This window comes from Teleopsis dalmanni, chromosome 2, assembly GCF_002237135.1.
Source record: "Teleopsis dalmanni isolate 2A chromosome 2, ASM223713v2, whole genome shotgun sequence".
Taxonomy (NCBI): domain Eukaryota; kingdom Metazoa; phylum Arthropoda; class Insecta; order Diptera; family Diopsidae; genus Teleopsis; species Teleopsis dalmanni.
This window is the reverse complement of record NC_051847.1, coordinates 82,526,699-82,544,067: the sequence shown is the minus strand read 5'-3', so window position 1 is coordinate 82,544,067 and position 17,369 is coordinate 82,526,699. Positions and strand designations below refer to the sequence as shown.

The window sequence follows — 17,369 nt, the reverse complement described above, 5'->3', positions numbered from 1 at the left end:
CAGTACACCAAAGACACGGTCTACCGTTACCGTTTCTTTCTTCAATTGCCACTTGCAATGGCCAAGCTGACAATCAAACAAATATAGTGAACTTCGTCAACGAAGACGTAATCTGCTCAAAATGACAGTATCGAGTATGCTACGAGACTGGTTCTACCCAATAATAACCATTGTGGGGTTAAAGCTGTGCATATGGAGGAAGCTACTCCACTTCATGTGTTAGGTGGAGAAATATTGGCTAGGAAAGGTTAAAAACCTTTGAGGCTTCTTTTCTTACCGACTTAACAGTGCTGTCATCCTCCAAAATCAGGGATTTTGCTAAGTTAAGTTAGTTCACTTTCAGTTAAACGGGGGAATCGTGCCTTCCGGGGTTATTCGTATGCCAATCTCTAGTCTGTGTATAATCAAGGCCTATTCATGGTATTGCAATTGGTCATTATTTGAGCTCAAGTGGGCTTTGAACACAAATCCGGCACTCCAATCTAACCTAATCTGTAATAATCACTTTATACTTCAATCAAATTATTTAAAATAATTCTTGGATGTGGAAAAAGTTGATATTTTTAGCTCTATTATTTTAATATATTTAGTAATTGTTATAGTATTTTAATTTTTGCAACACATTACCTTTACAGTTATTATTATTACCAAAAAAAATTATAATATTATACACAATAACATCGCTTCTCAGTCTTATGGATAAGATCAAAGTGCAGTATCTGTTCTTGTCAGCTTAACATCTGACAGATCCTACATCGGAGGATAAATAATGTTAAACTGATTTTTGGAAACACCACCGCTGCCATGGGTTGGCTCGGTATTGCAGTACCGCCGAGATTTCGACCCAATTATCAATATATTTAAATTTAAATATAAGTAGAATAGGTGAGACATTGGATCATTACAGTGTTAGAAATTTGTATTACACAATAACAACAAATTTAGTATAATCTATCTTATATTGTTGTGTGAAGTATATTATATTATCATTACTTAAGTCCATTTTTAATGTGTTGTAGTTTTTCTTTTAGAAAGACTGTAACTATATCAGTATATTTGCTCTGTTTAAATAGAGTATTTATAGTGAATAAATTTCCAATTTTTATTTACTAAATTTTAATTTCATTTATAAAAAACTTACAATGACTAGTGAATATAGTTAAAATGTAAGTGAAAAAAATTTTTTTAATTATATTTTCTTTTTTTAATATTGTAACTTTCTTACTAGAAAATAAGGCTAGTTAAGTCAGTGCACTCTTGAGCACTTTTACTCTCTATTAACTGCGAGATTTCTTCATAACCCTTCTATACGCCTTGACTAGATTATTGTTTATCACTTCATCAGACTAAGCAATAATTCATCTAAGATCTGCATACCTCCCCTAGGAGCCTGTAACTATTCAGTTTTCGTAAATAATTTCAGAGCTCTATCCTTTATGTATTTTTTGATCGGATCAATCTTGAGTTCCCTAAGGAAGTCATTTGTCCTAATGTACCATGGTACCTTGAAAAATCTTCTCAGAGCCTGGCTTTGTGCAATTTCTAGCTGCCGAATAGTAGTGTTTGAGGCTGTGCTAAACGCTACACATCCATATTGAAATGACGGTCGAATTATTTGGTTATATAACAGTTTCCCGTTCTTAGTATTAAAATTTTCAATTCTTAATAGCGGTTGGAGGTGATGAAGAATTTTGGCATAGCTAATTCTTTCAATTGATTATGTTTAAATCATGTGAAACGTTTGTCCACTGCGATGCCTAGATATTTAATGTTATCCACCCAGTTTATTACTATATCTCCCACTCTCATTCTCGACGGGTTCTGTCTTCACTTATGCATAATACACAGAGCTTTAGTTTCTTCATTCATATTTAGTTTTTAAAATTATAAATATTTTTTGAAACTAATTTAAAAAATTGTATATTATATAAACAATTGAACAATTAGTCTTTTCAGAAATATATATTTATTAAATTATATATATTATGTATTGTGATATATAAATCATTTTCATTCTCACTACTCCTCTACATGATGATGCATTTCAATGAATTTTCTAGGAAAAATAAAAAACTGCTTAATGTTTTTTATCTTCAGTGGTAATAGTTTTTTTAAATTGAATATTTCTTGTACAATTCGACTTAAAAATGAATTCAAACACTGAAATAATTTACTTTTTTAAGGATCAATTTTTTATAAAGCCAACATCTTTAGAGAAAACCCACTGAGAGTCAATTTTTTCACAACTGCAGTTGATTGCAAGGTCAAATATATCTTTTTTATTTTCTCGACAGTACCGCGAAATCGTTACAAAAATCTGCACTTAAACTAGAAGAACTAGAATTCCAAGGCATTTTTTATTGTATTAAAAAACGAAAAATATACGCGTATTATCGCCTCATTTGTCTAACAAAATCACAATGGAACAGTATCGGCTAGGTAGGAAGATCAACTAAAAATGTGATCAGTCACTAAAAAACAATATCCTGGCTTAAAAAAATGGTTCAACCATTCCTTGTGCATTTAAAAAACTGACTTCATTTTTTAGAATCGGTGCGCGTATGCAACCTCAAGCACAACAATGGAAACAGTTGTACCAGTAACTGTTAGAATACCAGTTAACAGCGTTTACTGTTAACAGTAAGAGCAATTAATTTTTTAAGGGAAAAAAATTAGACACAATAAGACGACGTTAAATTTCGGTTGCAAAGTTAAAAATAATTTTTTTTACCAACGGTAAAAGGTAAAGAGAAACACTTAGAAAGGACTCAGGGCCAAGTAAAAATGTTTCTGCATGCAAAAACACTGCCGTTGCCATTGCCGTTGCCGTTGCCGTTGCAGTGCAATAAAGTCAAACCGCAATAAACATACAAGCAGGCGGATAACGTTTTCTGATGGTCGATTTTTTTTTTTAATAAAAAAGAAAACAAGCAATCCTTAAATCACTTCCAAACAAGCTGCTAATCTTGACAATAAGTATTTTTTTTTATATCAGAATAATTTCAACAACTTTAATACCGACGGCATAAATGTAGAACGCGTTTATTTACAATAACTTTCAAAAATGTTAATGAAAATGTTAATAAATGAATCCACACGAAATGTATACTCTACACTCAATATTAAAAAAGCTGAGCATTTCTGAATGAAATTGTAGCATCCAAACCCAATATACCAAGCAACTTGCATACAACAATAACAACACCAACAACAACTACAGCACAGTATAAGTGGAGAAACCATTTTTATTGTATATATACTCCATCTTTGTTAACGCCATTGGCCGACGCATGCGCTCCCCAACGCTACCAACACTTCTATATAACTAACTTCTAAATGTATAAATAAAGAATGCTGTCTTATACACAACTACATTTGCACGTCATCATCGTACACACATTCAAGCGTATACACACAAATGTATAAAACATTTTACCACACCAGTGATTGCTGCAATCATTTTATTTTCATTAGCTTTTTCAGTTTTATAGAGTTTCTACTCTTCCTTCAAAGTTTTTTAAATAAATACGTAATAATACGCACACATACTCACGCACATCAAACTAAATTATATATACACTAAAAACCGTATTAGTAATCAATCAGCTTTAATTTTATTGCTTTGGTTTCTGTTCACATAAAATTTATAATTTTATTGCTTTATCTTACTTATTTCTTTTTTTTGAATTTAAATTAAGTTTATAATTAATCAAATGCTTTGTATTGTTGAGATTGTTTTTTTTTCTTTTTAATTTTATGATGTTATTAATTGTTAATAACATTATTAACTTAAAGAGGAATTAATTACAAAGCAGTTTTGTTAAAAACATAGTAAATAATATATAAATAAACTTAAACTATATTCAGACAGCCAAATTTCCTTAATATCGTAAAAATGAAATTAAGTTAATTTCGAAAGTGTTCATACTGTACCAAATTAAGGAAATCATATATTTTTTTGTTTACAAATCGAATGTTAAAAATTATATGCTCTAAACACCATTTGTATCTGGGAAATTTTAAAATTTGATTATTATATATTATTATATCCCATAAAGGATGGTATTCAGTAGTTCTAAGCAGTGTGCGTGTTCGAATAAATTGAGGGAAATAGTAAATTACATTGGTATGACACCGAATGTTGGTATTTACTAGAATTTCGAGTAGGTTAAATTAGATAAAAATTAGGGAAATTAAGTGTTACCATTGTGAAATTTTTATAAGATGTTTAATATATAAATAAAAAAAATTGAAAACTGTTAACCAAAAATAATAAATAAGTACAATAATTAAATAATATTAATATTGTCATAAGTGCAGTACAAAAATCCCTAGGAAATTTCAATTTACTTTATTGGATTTGACGTATTTGAATTATTATTTTTTACTCTATTTTAAATTAAAAACATTTACAGTTTTCTCTCTATATTCAAGTTCAAAAATTTACATTTAAATTTAAAATATTTTCCCGGTTTTATTAAAATCAGCTGGTTTTAAAAATAAATGTCACTTTTTCGTTATTTCAACTTATCTTTTGCTTAAAATTCATCTTTCGCATAATTCCATTAGAAATGTCCCTTAATTTCATCCTTCGTTTCAACGAAATAAAGGCTATTTTCCTTAATTGCGTTCTAACCTTAAAACTGAATTTTGTATGGAAAAAACAACTTAATTTCGCTGAAACGAAGATGAAATTAAGATTTTTACGAAATTAGGGTGTGTCTAAACACAGTATTAGTTTGTTATTAAATTAGTTTCAAGTAATTAGATTTTGCAAAATGCAGGTCAAGTACGGGTTTAGGTCAGTTGGCTAAAGAACGCTAACTCAAATTTTATAGGGTATGTGTTTAACCCTTGCTAGTTGCAGTGTCGAAAAATTTTTTACGAATAATTGAAGACAAGAAATATTTTTAAAACTACCGATGATTGATATTTACCAATACCCGAAACAGCTGTATGGCCAGCCAAAAATTCAATAAATAAATAAATAATAAAATTTTATTGTTGTAGTTTACTACTGTTCGAAATACCTTTCTATTGAAAAGAATAGTTTATATTAAGAATCAATGTACTTTAATCTCCTCTATAACGCAGTAGACCGTATACCCCGTATACACACGTGCAAAGTACAAAAAGCTAATTATGAACTGTACAAACCCCGTGTTATATGGGAGAATGCCCGTGTTATATGGGGGATTGGAATCGCATAATATGAAAATGCGTTATAAGGGTACCGCGTTATATGGGGGAATTACTGTAAATAGCCAGATTATAAAAATAATTGACTACATTTGCTCTAACCCATACCTCGATCTAGACTTCGACTTTCTCAAACCAGTGGTTATTTTTGCAGCTTGCGAATGATAAAAAACTATACTCCACCTCATGTGTCGGTGTCCAGCATTACCCAAAAGAAAATTCAAAATCTTTGGGGCACCTGTTCAAACCGACCTGACAGTTGTTATGCTGCAAAATTAAGAACTCGACCATATTTATATACTTATAAAGTGGATTCACCTTCTTTTGAATAAGGGATCGTTCCTTTCGGTGTTGTTCGTATGTTCTTTTTGAAAATCCTTTTGGATTGTTCGTACTGTCATTGTAACTTAACCTAACCTTTTAAATATTACCTCAGTTGTATGTATATTATTTATTTTAAAAGTCGTTAATAACATTTACTAAAGTATGTTAATTAAGTAATATATTGATAATATCACACTACCCAGTTACAGTGAATTAATACCAGTTGTGAAGTAAATTCCTTCACTCCCTTTTGCAAGCATTGAGTGCTGATTTTAATTGATAGCAAAACGCCTATGGGTCGTTATTAAAATTCAATTTGGTGGACTTAATGAATTTTTTTCTGAATCAATGCTTCTTTATGGTTGCGTAGTTTAGAGTTTTACCGAGTTCAAAAAGATTGATTTAAAATCGTAACGTAGAGTCAAAGAAGCTATCATTTTCATAGCGACCAGGGCCACATATACGACTTCAACTAAAAACTTATTTGTTGACTTACAGCCAACTATCGTGTGACGTAGAAGTTTTTCACTGATTTGATGAAGCTCCGCATAACCTGTATAAGTATCTGAATGAGTTATATTTATTCCGGTAATACAACTACCAAAGCAAGATCTATGTTCTTCGTGCACAATGTACTTAAAACCAATTCGGTCTTTCCTTTCAATATAGATTTCCCTGATTAATTATGAATAGTGCTATAATGCTTTGATTTAATGCAATTAATTTAAAAATAATTAATCACATTATTTTATGGTAAATATGCATAAGATAAAAGTTATATAAAATTATTTCACTTAATATACATAAAAATCAGAACAGAATACAGATTGTTAATATGGAAGCAACTACTGAACCTTCGACTAACCTCACATGAATACTATTTAAATTCGGTCTCCCCTGACCAATTGGCTATTAATTTCCATGTTTGTCATGCATTTGTATTGGCATCGTGTCTGTCGCTTGTTAATATGATAATTGAAGGGACATTCGCTATTAATTTGCAGAACGAAAACGACCAGCAAAATTCGAGTCAATAATGGCAAGTATATTTTCAAAATTCGCAATGGCTGGGTATTGCCGCACAGAGAGAGAGAGAGAGATGAGCGCGGGGTGCGTGCGTGTATGGAAATTATAAACATCCATGACGGTCGATAAAAACTTTTATTGTACATACAAAAGCATTCCCGCATTCAGTTTGAGTTACATCATCCCAAAAGTACAGCTACTGAAGGCATATCCTTACATGTCCTTCGTCCGTGAATGCGAACTCTCCCTTATCAAATAAAATATTATATGCAATATTTTGTTTTGCATTTGTTTTGATTGCACGATTATCAGTTGTTAACATCTATTAGAATGTGATTTTCTCCTCTATTTTTGTTGTCTTGTTACAATATTTAACATTTTTGGTAAATTATATTCATATTAAGATAAGGCATGAGCACAAAAGCAATATAGATAAATTCGCTACGCTTATGTAGTCGTATTACTGCTTATATAATGCTAATTATGCCATGAAAATCAACTATAAAGAAATCGTTTATTTTGATGGGCGTACGTACGATGAGGCAGTGAAACTCGGAATTGCTGCCATCAGAAATAGTTAATCGGCAGAATGTTAAATGTGTCGCTTCATTACTTCATCAAAATGTGTGAATTATTATTTACAGCTAAGCTATATACTTCCACATACTCGCATTCACATTGTTTATGGATGGGAAAGAGTTATTGAATAAAACTCATTCATAAAATATGAAAATATATTTATACCTAAGTAATTTAGTAATTTAATCAAGTTTTATAAATATAAAATGGTAAATGATTATTAACAGGTGAATAAGGATATATGATCTATGTCCTCTTCCAGTTGTCTTTCATATTAAATTTACTATATTATCTTGTTTCTAGTACTCATATTGTCACTTAATGCCACTCTAAAGGTCGAATGTGTAGCTCACAATGAGATCCTGGGGTTATCTATGCATTCAGGAAGGTCGTGCTAGGGACGATGCCGTCATTCATGGAGTAAGATCTACAAAGCCAGGCCTAATGTGATGCACAAGCTCGATGAATTACTTTCAATTGACCATAAATGAAAATATGCAATAAATGACTCTTCCAGTTATCTACTATATTACATTCAATTTATTAGGCTAAACAAACTTAGGCAGATGAACCCTTTTGTAAGATCTCAAGATCGACCTTGTCCAAACTGGGCTAGAAATGTACCTCTCAACTGCTTCAACTTAGGCGTAAGTTGTTAAGAACTATGGGTCATTGCAAATGCTGATGGGTCATTGTGTGCTAGAAAGACATGGTATAAAACTGGATCTCTTCTTTAGGGATGAAGAAAGTATATTTCACTTAATGTGTTAGTGTCTATCACCGCCTAGAAGAAGATTTTAAAACTAGTTTAATTAGTTCCTTTTCTTAAATTGTTTTACTATTACTTAAATAGTATGCTAACCTTCTAGTCTGCATATGAACAACGTTAAAGGACAGTCTGCATATGAACAACGTTGAAGGACATGAATTCGCCATTCAAGAGTATAGTGAACCAACTTGACTAGTCTAAAAACTTGGCAAAGTTCTAAATTTTGCAGGACGATAGCGTTTTTCGTAGGCTGATCCTCTAGACTATCTATAAGCAACAGTAATTCGTAGTATCACAAGTGGTCATTATTTAAGCTCAGGTGAGCTTTGACCATTTCGCCTCCACTTCAATCTAACGCCACATTTACTATATTACTATAGTATTAATATTGTTACTTAAGGCCACTCTGAAGCTTAAATGTGTAGCCAGTTATGAGATATTGTAATTATCTACGAAATCAGGGATATCTTACTAGGATTGATACTTGCATTCATGGATTTAGATCTTTGGAACCGTATCTAATGTGACTTACAAGCTTAGTTAACTGATTAGCATAACTGTCAACTAAATTACTTACTTAATTGGTCATAACAATTATTAATGGGTTTAATCCTATTGCAACACTCTTCACCAGGCGCCTCTATTACGTCTGCATCATCTTCAGTCTCGTACATCAACCACGGTTAGAGCACCCTTAACTTAATCACTCCACCGAAGAGACGGTCTTTTTCTACACCATCTTTCTCCAAATCCACTTGCAATACCTTTTACGCTGGCGTATCGTCATAGCCTGTGGCGTGTTTCATAATTTCGGTTCACTTGGATAATATCCAATAGTAATCTATTGACCCGAATGATGTTTTCGATTTTTTATTGAAAACATATCTTAGAGATTACATATATAATTATTTAGTTTTCAACCGTTAAATCACCCTCTATCCCAAAAATGAATATCAGATTGAGGATCTGTGATGGTTGTATCAAGAACTCTATGTAGATTTATAATAGACATCTGTAGCTTGTCGACGTTTTTTGAGAATTTAAGATTTTTTGAAACTGCATTTGTGACACGTTCTTTAATTTTTTAATTTGTGGAACCGCCAAGCATTTCAAGCATATTTATGATAACACACTACATAAACATAAGAAATATTTTAAGGTCTTCTTTCGGTCAGACCATTAAATACAGGGATATAGTCTGCAAATTATGTCATTTAATTATTTAGATTAGGTTTTGAATTAAATTAATTAAAAAATCTAGAAGACTACTTCTACTTTAGAACTATAGTATTCAGTTTTCGGCCTATAAGATCACCCTTTACCGCCCGAAATTAATATCTAATAACGCTCTAGGTTTGCACTAGAACAAGATTTTTGTATTTATTTGTAATAAAAGTCATATAATTATGTCATGTCAACCACTTTGATTAAGTTTCGAGTTAAGTTCTCCAATTTATATTGATCTGCAGGATATAGAAACGTTGTAAGTTCCATTCTATTCCATTGTAAGTTGATTGAATATCAACTTTAAATATTTTACCAGAGATGCTGTATTATTAATGATTACTAATTTTTAGTTGAATTGTTAATGGTTGAATTTAATGAAAGGCTAATGAATCACTTTAGAATATAATTAAAATTTTATTTTTTTAAGAAATTAGGTTATTATAATATTACTCAGAAATTGCTTTTACTCAAATGATGACATGACTGATGGTACCACGGGAAATAGTTAAGATGTGATATTTCGAAAGCTTCGCGCTGTCATAAATCTAAACAATAGCTAATGTTGTTATAAAGCCCATTTGATTCCACTATGCGGCAACACCTCAAAGTTTATTAGCTAAAAATAATAAAAAATAAATACCAACGATTTGCTGGTGCTGCTGTTGAGGCTATTGCTGCTTGGTAACTAAGCCATAATCACTTTATATCCATTGAGCATATTTCCTACATCATAAAACCCATAAATTGTTGAGGGAACGCTAAAGTTTAGGAACAAGAAATCATTTGTATTGAAATGCGAGTATGAAATTCGAATCAAGTGAAGATTGAGTATCTGAAAATACAAAACAAACAAAAATTAACCACATGAAGCAAATATGTGAGATGCAATAAAACGCCTCAAATGAGCACAAAGGTGCTAATTCACTATTAGGAAAAAAATTATGAAAACAAGTCAAATAAAAATTAGAATCCTTTTTTCTGTACCGCAACTCTCATTCAATAAAGTCTAGATTTCATATTGAGTCGTTAAATTTTTCTACGCATCATCATCTCTCACATCAGCATCAGTATCAGTATCAGCATCAGATACAATAAATGTTGATATTGTTGAGCCATTCCAGCCATAAACCGAGCGTAGCGTATTTTTTATTTCATTTTCGAAGTTTCTTTACTTCATCGATGGCTTGCCTAGATGTTCGCCCATTTATCAAGTCGAAAAAAAAGATGTTAAAACAAAAACCAATATTCAATATTCAAAGAAATCTTTCAGCTAAAATTTTCTCATGAAATGCATTCGTATCTATATATACACTCTCGCCTACATATGCACAAGCAACTGTTTCATCTCGTCATTAGGTTCGATTGCTGCAATAAAAATAAATAAATTAGAATCGACCAACTAATTGATAATAATTTCAATTCAATTTCATTTCAAAATTTTTATATGCCAAGCCATTTTACGGACTTGTTAAATTCTTTTAATATAGTCTGACGAAGTCATTGCTGAGATATGATATCGATATGTTTGAAATATAAAAGTTGTGATTTTTTAACTTAAATTAGAAAATAGGATGAATAGGATGTATTTGAAGATACTGAAAGAAAAGAAGACTAAAACTCTTAAATACAGTATAACAAAACGTTAGTTCAATATAGGTTTAGTTAGTAAGAGACAGATATTCAAATAAATGTGTTGAAGATAGAACTTCAACGATGGTCGAAGTCTTATTCCAGTAATCAAACTAAACGTACTCAGCATAACGCTATCCCTTATTATAATTATTAGGTTATTAGAGACATAGATCCAAATAAATGTGTAGGAGACCGATGGATGAGGTCTCGTTCCAGTAATCAAACGAAACCTATTTTGTACAACAGTATCAGTTACTATAATAGTTACGTTATTAGAGATAGATATTCCAAAAAAATGTGTAGTAGACCGATGAAGGAAGTCCCATTCCAGTAATCAAACGAAACATTTTTACTACAACGGTATCAGTTATAATTATTATGTTATTAGAGATAAAGATCCATATACAAGTGTAGTAAACCGATGAATGAAGTCCCATTCCAGTAATCAAACGAAACATATTTAATACAACGGTATCATTGCTTATAAGTCACTATGTATTAGGAAGACATGCAACAAAAATTGAAGTCAATGGAAGATTTATTATTTTTAGGATCATTTTACTCGCAGACTTGATAGCGTTGTCATCCTTCAAAATTAGAGACATAGTTAAATCAAGTCAGAGCACTAAAAGACAGAACAATAAATGATTAGTTGAATGATTACATTAAAGTTATTACACATAGAGATGCAAATAAATGTATAGAAAACCGATTCCACTGCACTAGTCAAGCGGACGCTTCTCAGCACAACAGTATCGGTGCTGACAATCATCTTAGGCATCTTTTCATACCGATTTGATAGCGCCGACATTCTTTAAATTTAGCGACATAGTCAAGTTTACTTACTTGTCAGGTTGGTGCACTTTAAGTTAAATAGGAGAGTAGTGCCTATTCTTAAAAACAATGTCTCTATGTCGATCGCTATGGTTGTTATAAGCACAGAACTAAAAAAAAAGAATGTTCTTTCTCTACAACTCGTTATAGTGCTATCATAAAGCATTTTGTAGCTGGAATATAATTTTTTCAGTGCTTTTGAAAGTTGGTGTCTAACGAAAAGTAAGTTAATGTTGTATTTCGTATTTAATATAATATTAATATAAAATAATAAAATTAGGTGCCAGAGTTGATATAGTTAAAGAATAAAAATATTATTTCCAATTTAAATTTAAAAATTAAGATACATAAAATAAATATTGAAAAAGTATTATTGTCAAATAGAAAAAATATTCTCTTTTAGTGATCAAATTTTTAAATTCAAAAGTTTTTTGAATGAATGGATATGGAATGAATTCTTAGGTTATGGTCAGCCTAAGGTGTTTCGTATATTATCAAATATCCATCATTAGTGTTCTTTGGAAAAATCTATTGGTTTAATGGTGTTAAATTTGAATAGCGGACCCGTATGTTAACATAAACAGCCAACGTTATACCTGCTTTGGTGGTCTTATGTGATGTATAAGCAACGTTTTTATTGGTGATATCATCATTATTTGCGCTCAAGTTGGCTTTGGTGTGCTAGTCCACCACCCGAACTTGACCTGATCTAATCAAAGATATGAAAGAAGAACTGAGTTGGCTTAATATTTAACAAGCTAAACTCATCTAAGCCAAAAACCATTGAAGAAATCAAGATGTCTAGGGTTTCGATAGAATAAAACAACGGCAGCGCTTGGATTATGTCACTGGGTAGCAATTTAAAATAAGTTAAATATAATTTAAATATTTAAATTTAAATATACTTTAAATTTTATTAACCAGTGTCATCCAATATTTCACATAATTTTTCAAAGCTAATGAAGGTTGAACCCCGGCCTCATACCTTGATCACCACAATCTAATTTGAAGCAACTTTCAGAAGTTAAGATTTCAATTGTTATTGGTTATTGTTGTTCCAAGTATATCGCACAATTATATACGAAAGGGAATGTATTTTAACTAAGGAAAATATCTCTGCTGAAGTTCCAACATTTCAAGTGCTGTAACACTAAAAAAAGATAGAAAAGCTATGCAATACAGGTTAGATTGGAATGGTGCCCTTGAGTCCAAAACCAACTTGAGTTTAAATAATGACCCATTGTGATACTAGGAATTAATGTTGTTCGGCGTGCAGGCAATGCCGAATGGCTCAACTCTCCGATTCAACTGAAAGTAAACCAATAGGATGTGTCTATATATTTGGCCAAGTCCCTAATTTTGCAGAATGACAGCTATGTTAAGTTGATAAAAAGGTACCACAAATATTTTAAATAGCAGTTGACTGGTACGTTTCTTGTTCAGTTTGGCAAAGATCGATCTTGAGACAGATAGACGATCTGAGGGGTTCAGGGAATGGTGAATTTTAATATAGGTTTCCTGTAAATTTATAACTCTATAGATATAAATATTTCTCGCAGCTAAAAATAATTTTAAAACTCTTAAAAATTATATAATAATAAAACAACTTTCTTTTTGAATAGAAATTTATCCGAGAAATATTTATTATTAATAATAATTATCTTAAATATAGTCCATTCATCCCTTAATAATAATATTATGACATAATACCCTAATCGAGCAGATTTTACACTATGTAGAATAACTTAAATTAAAATCAAAACAATTATCCTACAACGTCAGACTTATCACATAATAACTTGATAACCTTACTGATAATAAAATTAATTTCGTTTGTTTACTTTCGCTTGTTTCCACTTATAATCCCACATGATTAATTATCTTATGAACCTGTAAATTCATTCCGTAATCTGCCGTAATCTCAACAAACTCATTTGAAATATTTGCCACATGCTACAAGGATCACCGATACTAAATGCCGTATGTTATCCGCTGTAAGGACAATGCCAACGACAACCCTCATTCACACCTCACATTGCGCTTATACTCGTATTCATCCTCGTCCTCGTTCTCTTACTGCAGTTTCACGATTACGATTTTTTATCAGTATTTTTCACTTTGTTTAAAAATTAATAGTTGTAACATTGTTTTTAAATTGCTACATGCTCGATAAACAACTTGAACACCACTACAAGTGCGGAAGCGGGTGTGGTGCAGTAAAGTCAAATCCACACCAAATCCCAATACACTGAACAAATCGTCCTAGCTGAGTCCCGAGAGAGTTCAAGTTACGCTATTGTCGCTATTCCTGTTTCGACTGCAGACTGATAAGCCCTTTTCTTTCTCTTTATTATTAAGTAATAAAATGTTACCACTTGTGCCCCCTGGCACGCGGTCCTCCTTACATATAAACACACAAATGGTAGTATATGAATCCTTATTTAATAAGGACATCTTTACAAGCTCTTTAGGTGTATGAAATACTCTTTCCACAAATCTACAAAAAAATAAATGCTGAGACTATTTTTTATGATGCTCGAGTTGTCAAAACATATTTTGATTGAGCGTACACACTCAATTAGCCCTGGGTATGTGCCGCACCAACACTTCTGGTTGCAATCTTCCGGCAATTGCTTCTGGAACGCTATGTTTGGGATGAGCAGTTCTAAATAAGACAAAGTATTACTGGGTCGCACCCCTTTTCCCATATTTTATCACATCGTTATTTTCGTACTGAATTATTATTTAAGTGGAATAGAAAAATCATTGCTCTTTTTTATTTTTGCCGTTTATGGAAATATTCGTTTTATGAAGAATTGTGGGGTTGGTCGAAATAGCAGAGATGGATTTTAAAAAAACTTTAAAAATATACTACAGTCAGCAATAGTAACAAATGTTAATTTTTGATTTACAATAATAAATAAGAAATTCTAATTATTAAATTTAGATTTATGTTTTCTCTTGAGTTAAATTAGGTTAGGTTGGATAGGTGGCCTTGTAGCCAAAGTCCACTTAAGCTCAAATATTGGTTCGTTAAGCTACCACGGTCTTATTTTATTTGTATGTTTAAGTAAATACTATAATGTTTTTTTTATTTATTTTTTAGTTATAGTTCATATTCAAAAGAACACTTTTGTGATTTACACACATAAGAATGTCCTACATTTCAACACTCCTTCATGCTACTAATTTTTTCTTTTATATTTTGAAACACCAGAATCGAAAATTATATTAAAACAAAATTTGTAGATAGTTTTCACATATTGTACCATAATTTCGAGAAATAAATAATCACTTAATCCCACTAAAATCTTCTTTAACCCAGAGAATAGTGGAAGAAACTTTATTCCTGTAATTGTAGAAGAGAATTGAGATGAAGACGTTTAGCACTCAGAAATCTGGACTTATTGCGCAAGTGCGGGGGTAGATTAGTTCTGGACTATGTGACCGACTCTACAGTCCTGGTCGGTTATAGAGATGGTGATAGAAGAATCTGATTACATTTCATAGGAGTATAAGGAAGGGTAAAGAGAAGGTGCTAAATGCTGTAACGTCATGAAAAGACGTTACAGCATTTATTCAGACTATTCAGACCACAAATTTACTGTGACCTATGAGATATAAATAATATATTTATACATTTTTATAATTAAATAATTAATTATATTGAAAATTAAATATAAATAATATACATCTTATTATATTCCCATAGTTCCTCATATTGATAGTTTATTTTATGGATATGTAAAAGTAAAAAATCTCTACGATTCTCTGTGAATGTCAGGCGTTCGTCACTATTATATCTTTGCATTTTAGATGTTATACATTTTAGATGTTGTTTTTAACAGCTTAAAATATATCGCATGATTATGAAAATAAAATTATGAATATATTATAAATTTTTAATGTATCCAACAACTCTTTGAATAAATTACAATTTTTGTAGAATGTGAAACGTTAGACACATGCTATGTAAAAAAAGCAGAATAATTCAATTTAATAAAATATAAAAATGCTCGTGATAAAAATTTTCAAGTAACAATTGCGAGGACCTAAGCAATAAAAACTACTGGAAAATTATCAAGTTTCTAAAACCAACTCCAGCACACAAATAAAAAAATAGAATGTTGTTTGTCTACAACGCGTTAAAGTGCTGTAATAGAGCACTTTCTAGCTGGGATATGACTTTTTTAGTGCTTTTGAAAATGGTTAAGAAATATGTATAAAAGCTTACATATATTATAGTTATGATGTGTTTCGTTTTTAATATAATATTAACATAAAACAATAAATTTGAAGTTGCTGGAGATATTATAACAAGAGAATGAAAATTATTTCTAATTTAAATTTTTCAATTAAGTATATAAAATTAATATTAAATAATAATAAATAATTATTATTGCCAAATAGAAAAATTACTTACTTTTAGTCATCAAATTTTCATATTCAAAAATTTTTTTAATTTTATTGAGTGGATTCTTAGGCTAAACGGTTTCGTATATCATCAAATATCCATCATCAGTGGTCACTGGACACGTCTATTGGTTTAATTATCGGTACATAATTTTTGAACTGCAATTTTCAGGAATTAAACCCTGTCAAATTTGAATTGTGGACCCGTGTATTAACATAGACAACCAACCTATACCTAATTTAGGTTATTAAAGTTTAGAATTTTATGAATTTTTTAGTTGATAGATTCCAATTTCTCTTCATCAATGTAACTTCTGCTGCATCTGCTTGTTGGAATGTACATATTAACTTTGAAACATTGGTGCAGTAGAATAGTAATCCGTTAGTATTCTAGTAATTACAACAAATCACAAGTTTGATAAAACTAAAAACGCTTTTAAAAAATTTTCTCTACGGCATTGTGTCTCATATTACCAAACGTAGGGTGTACACACAATACTAACCCACTTGAAAACAATATCTGTGTTATGTTTTCCAAAGAGTTAAGCAATATATAGTCTCGTTGAAAACACATGTTTATGTACTGCAATTAAATGTATATTAGATATTTTATTAAATACTGAGAATGGGTTGTAGTTTTTTAAGTTTGATATTTATTTTTATGTATAAATTTACTCTCGTATATTATCCTTTTGGCAACATATAATCGACAATGCAATAACAAAAGAATGTTATGGATTATGATGCGTCCATTATGACATTTGGCAATCACTGTAAGGAAAATATGGAACATATGCGTTCCAACTGAGAAGATAATACTTGTAAATTATGCAATAATTTTCAATTTGAAAGTTAAGCAATTAAATTTCGAGGACAACAAAATACGAGTAAAGGATGAGTAAAGGACGAGTGATTTGTAATTATTATTGCAAGGGTGCATAAGTCATTGTTGAAGGCGTTCGTGACAATGTCTCGGAACAAAAGTGGGAAAGAAAAGATTTTTTACAAATTAAAATAATTAAATAACTGTAGTTAATTGCTTTCATTGCCAAATAAGAGTGGAAACCTGTCGCGTGTCAACTTTGATGGCAATTAAAGAAAATTCGTCAAGAAACTGACTCCTAGCAAGGAGTATGGACTGACTTTCTTATATGAGTAGCTTGAAATTTTCATGGATATAATGTATGTGGATTCATAGTTGGACATTTCTACTGCATGCAGTGTTAGTAGCCTTGAATTGATGGCAGCACACAAGGAGCGCACACAAGAAGAGCACACACAAGCAGAAAACTTGAGCATGAGCAGCAAGTGCTGCCAGGAAATGTATGGCAAAAAATTGTGCAGAAAAGAAACAAAAAAAAATAAA

General features: G+C 31.0%; 1 pseudogene; it reads left to right on the top strand.

Moving 5' to 3' along the window:
- Window positions 1-679: 679 nt before the first annotated feature.
- Window positions 680-853, top strand: LOC119686550 (annotated as a pseudogene).
- The last annotated feature ends 16,516 nt before the right edge of the window (window positions 854-17,369 follow it).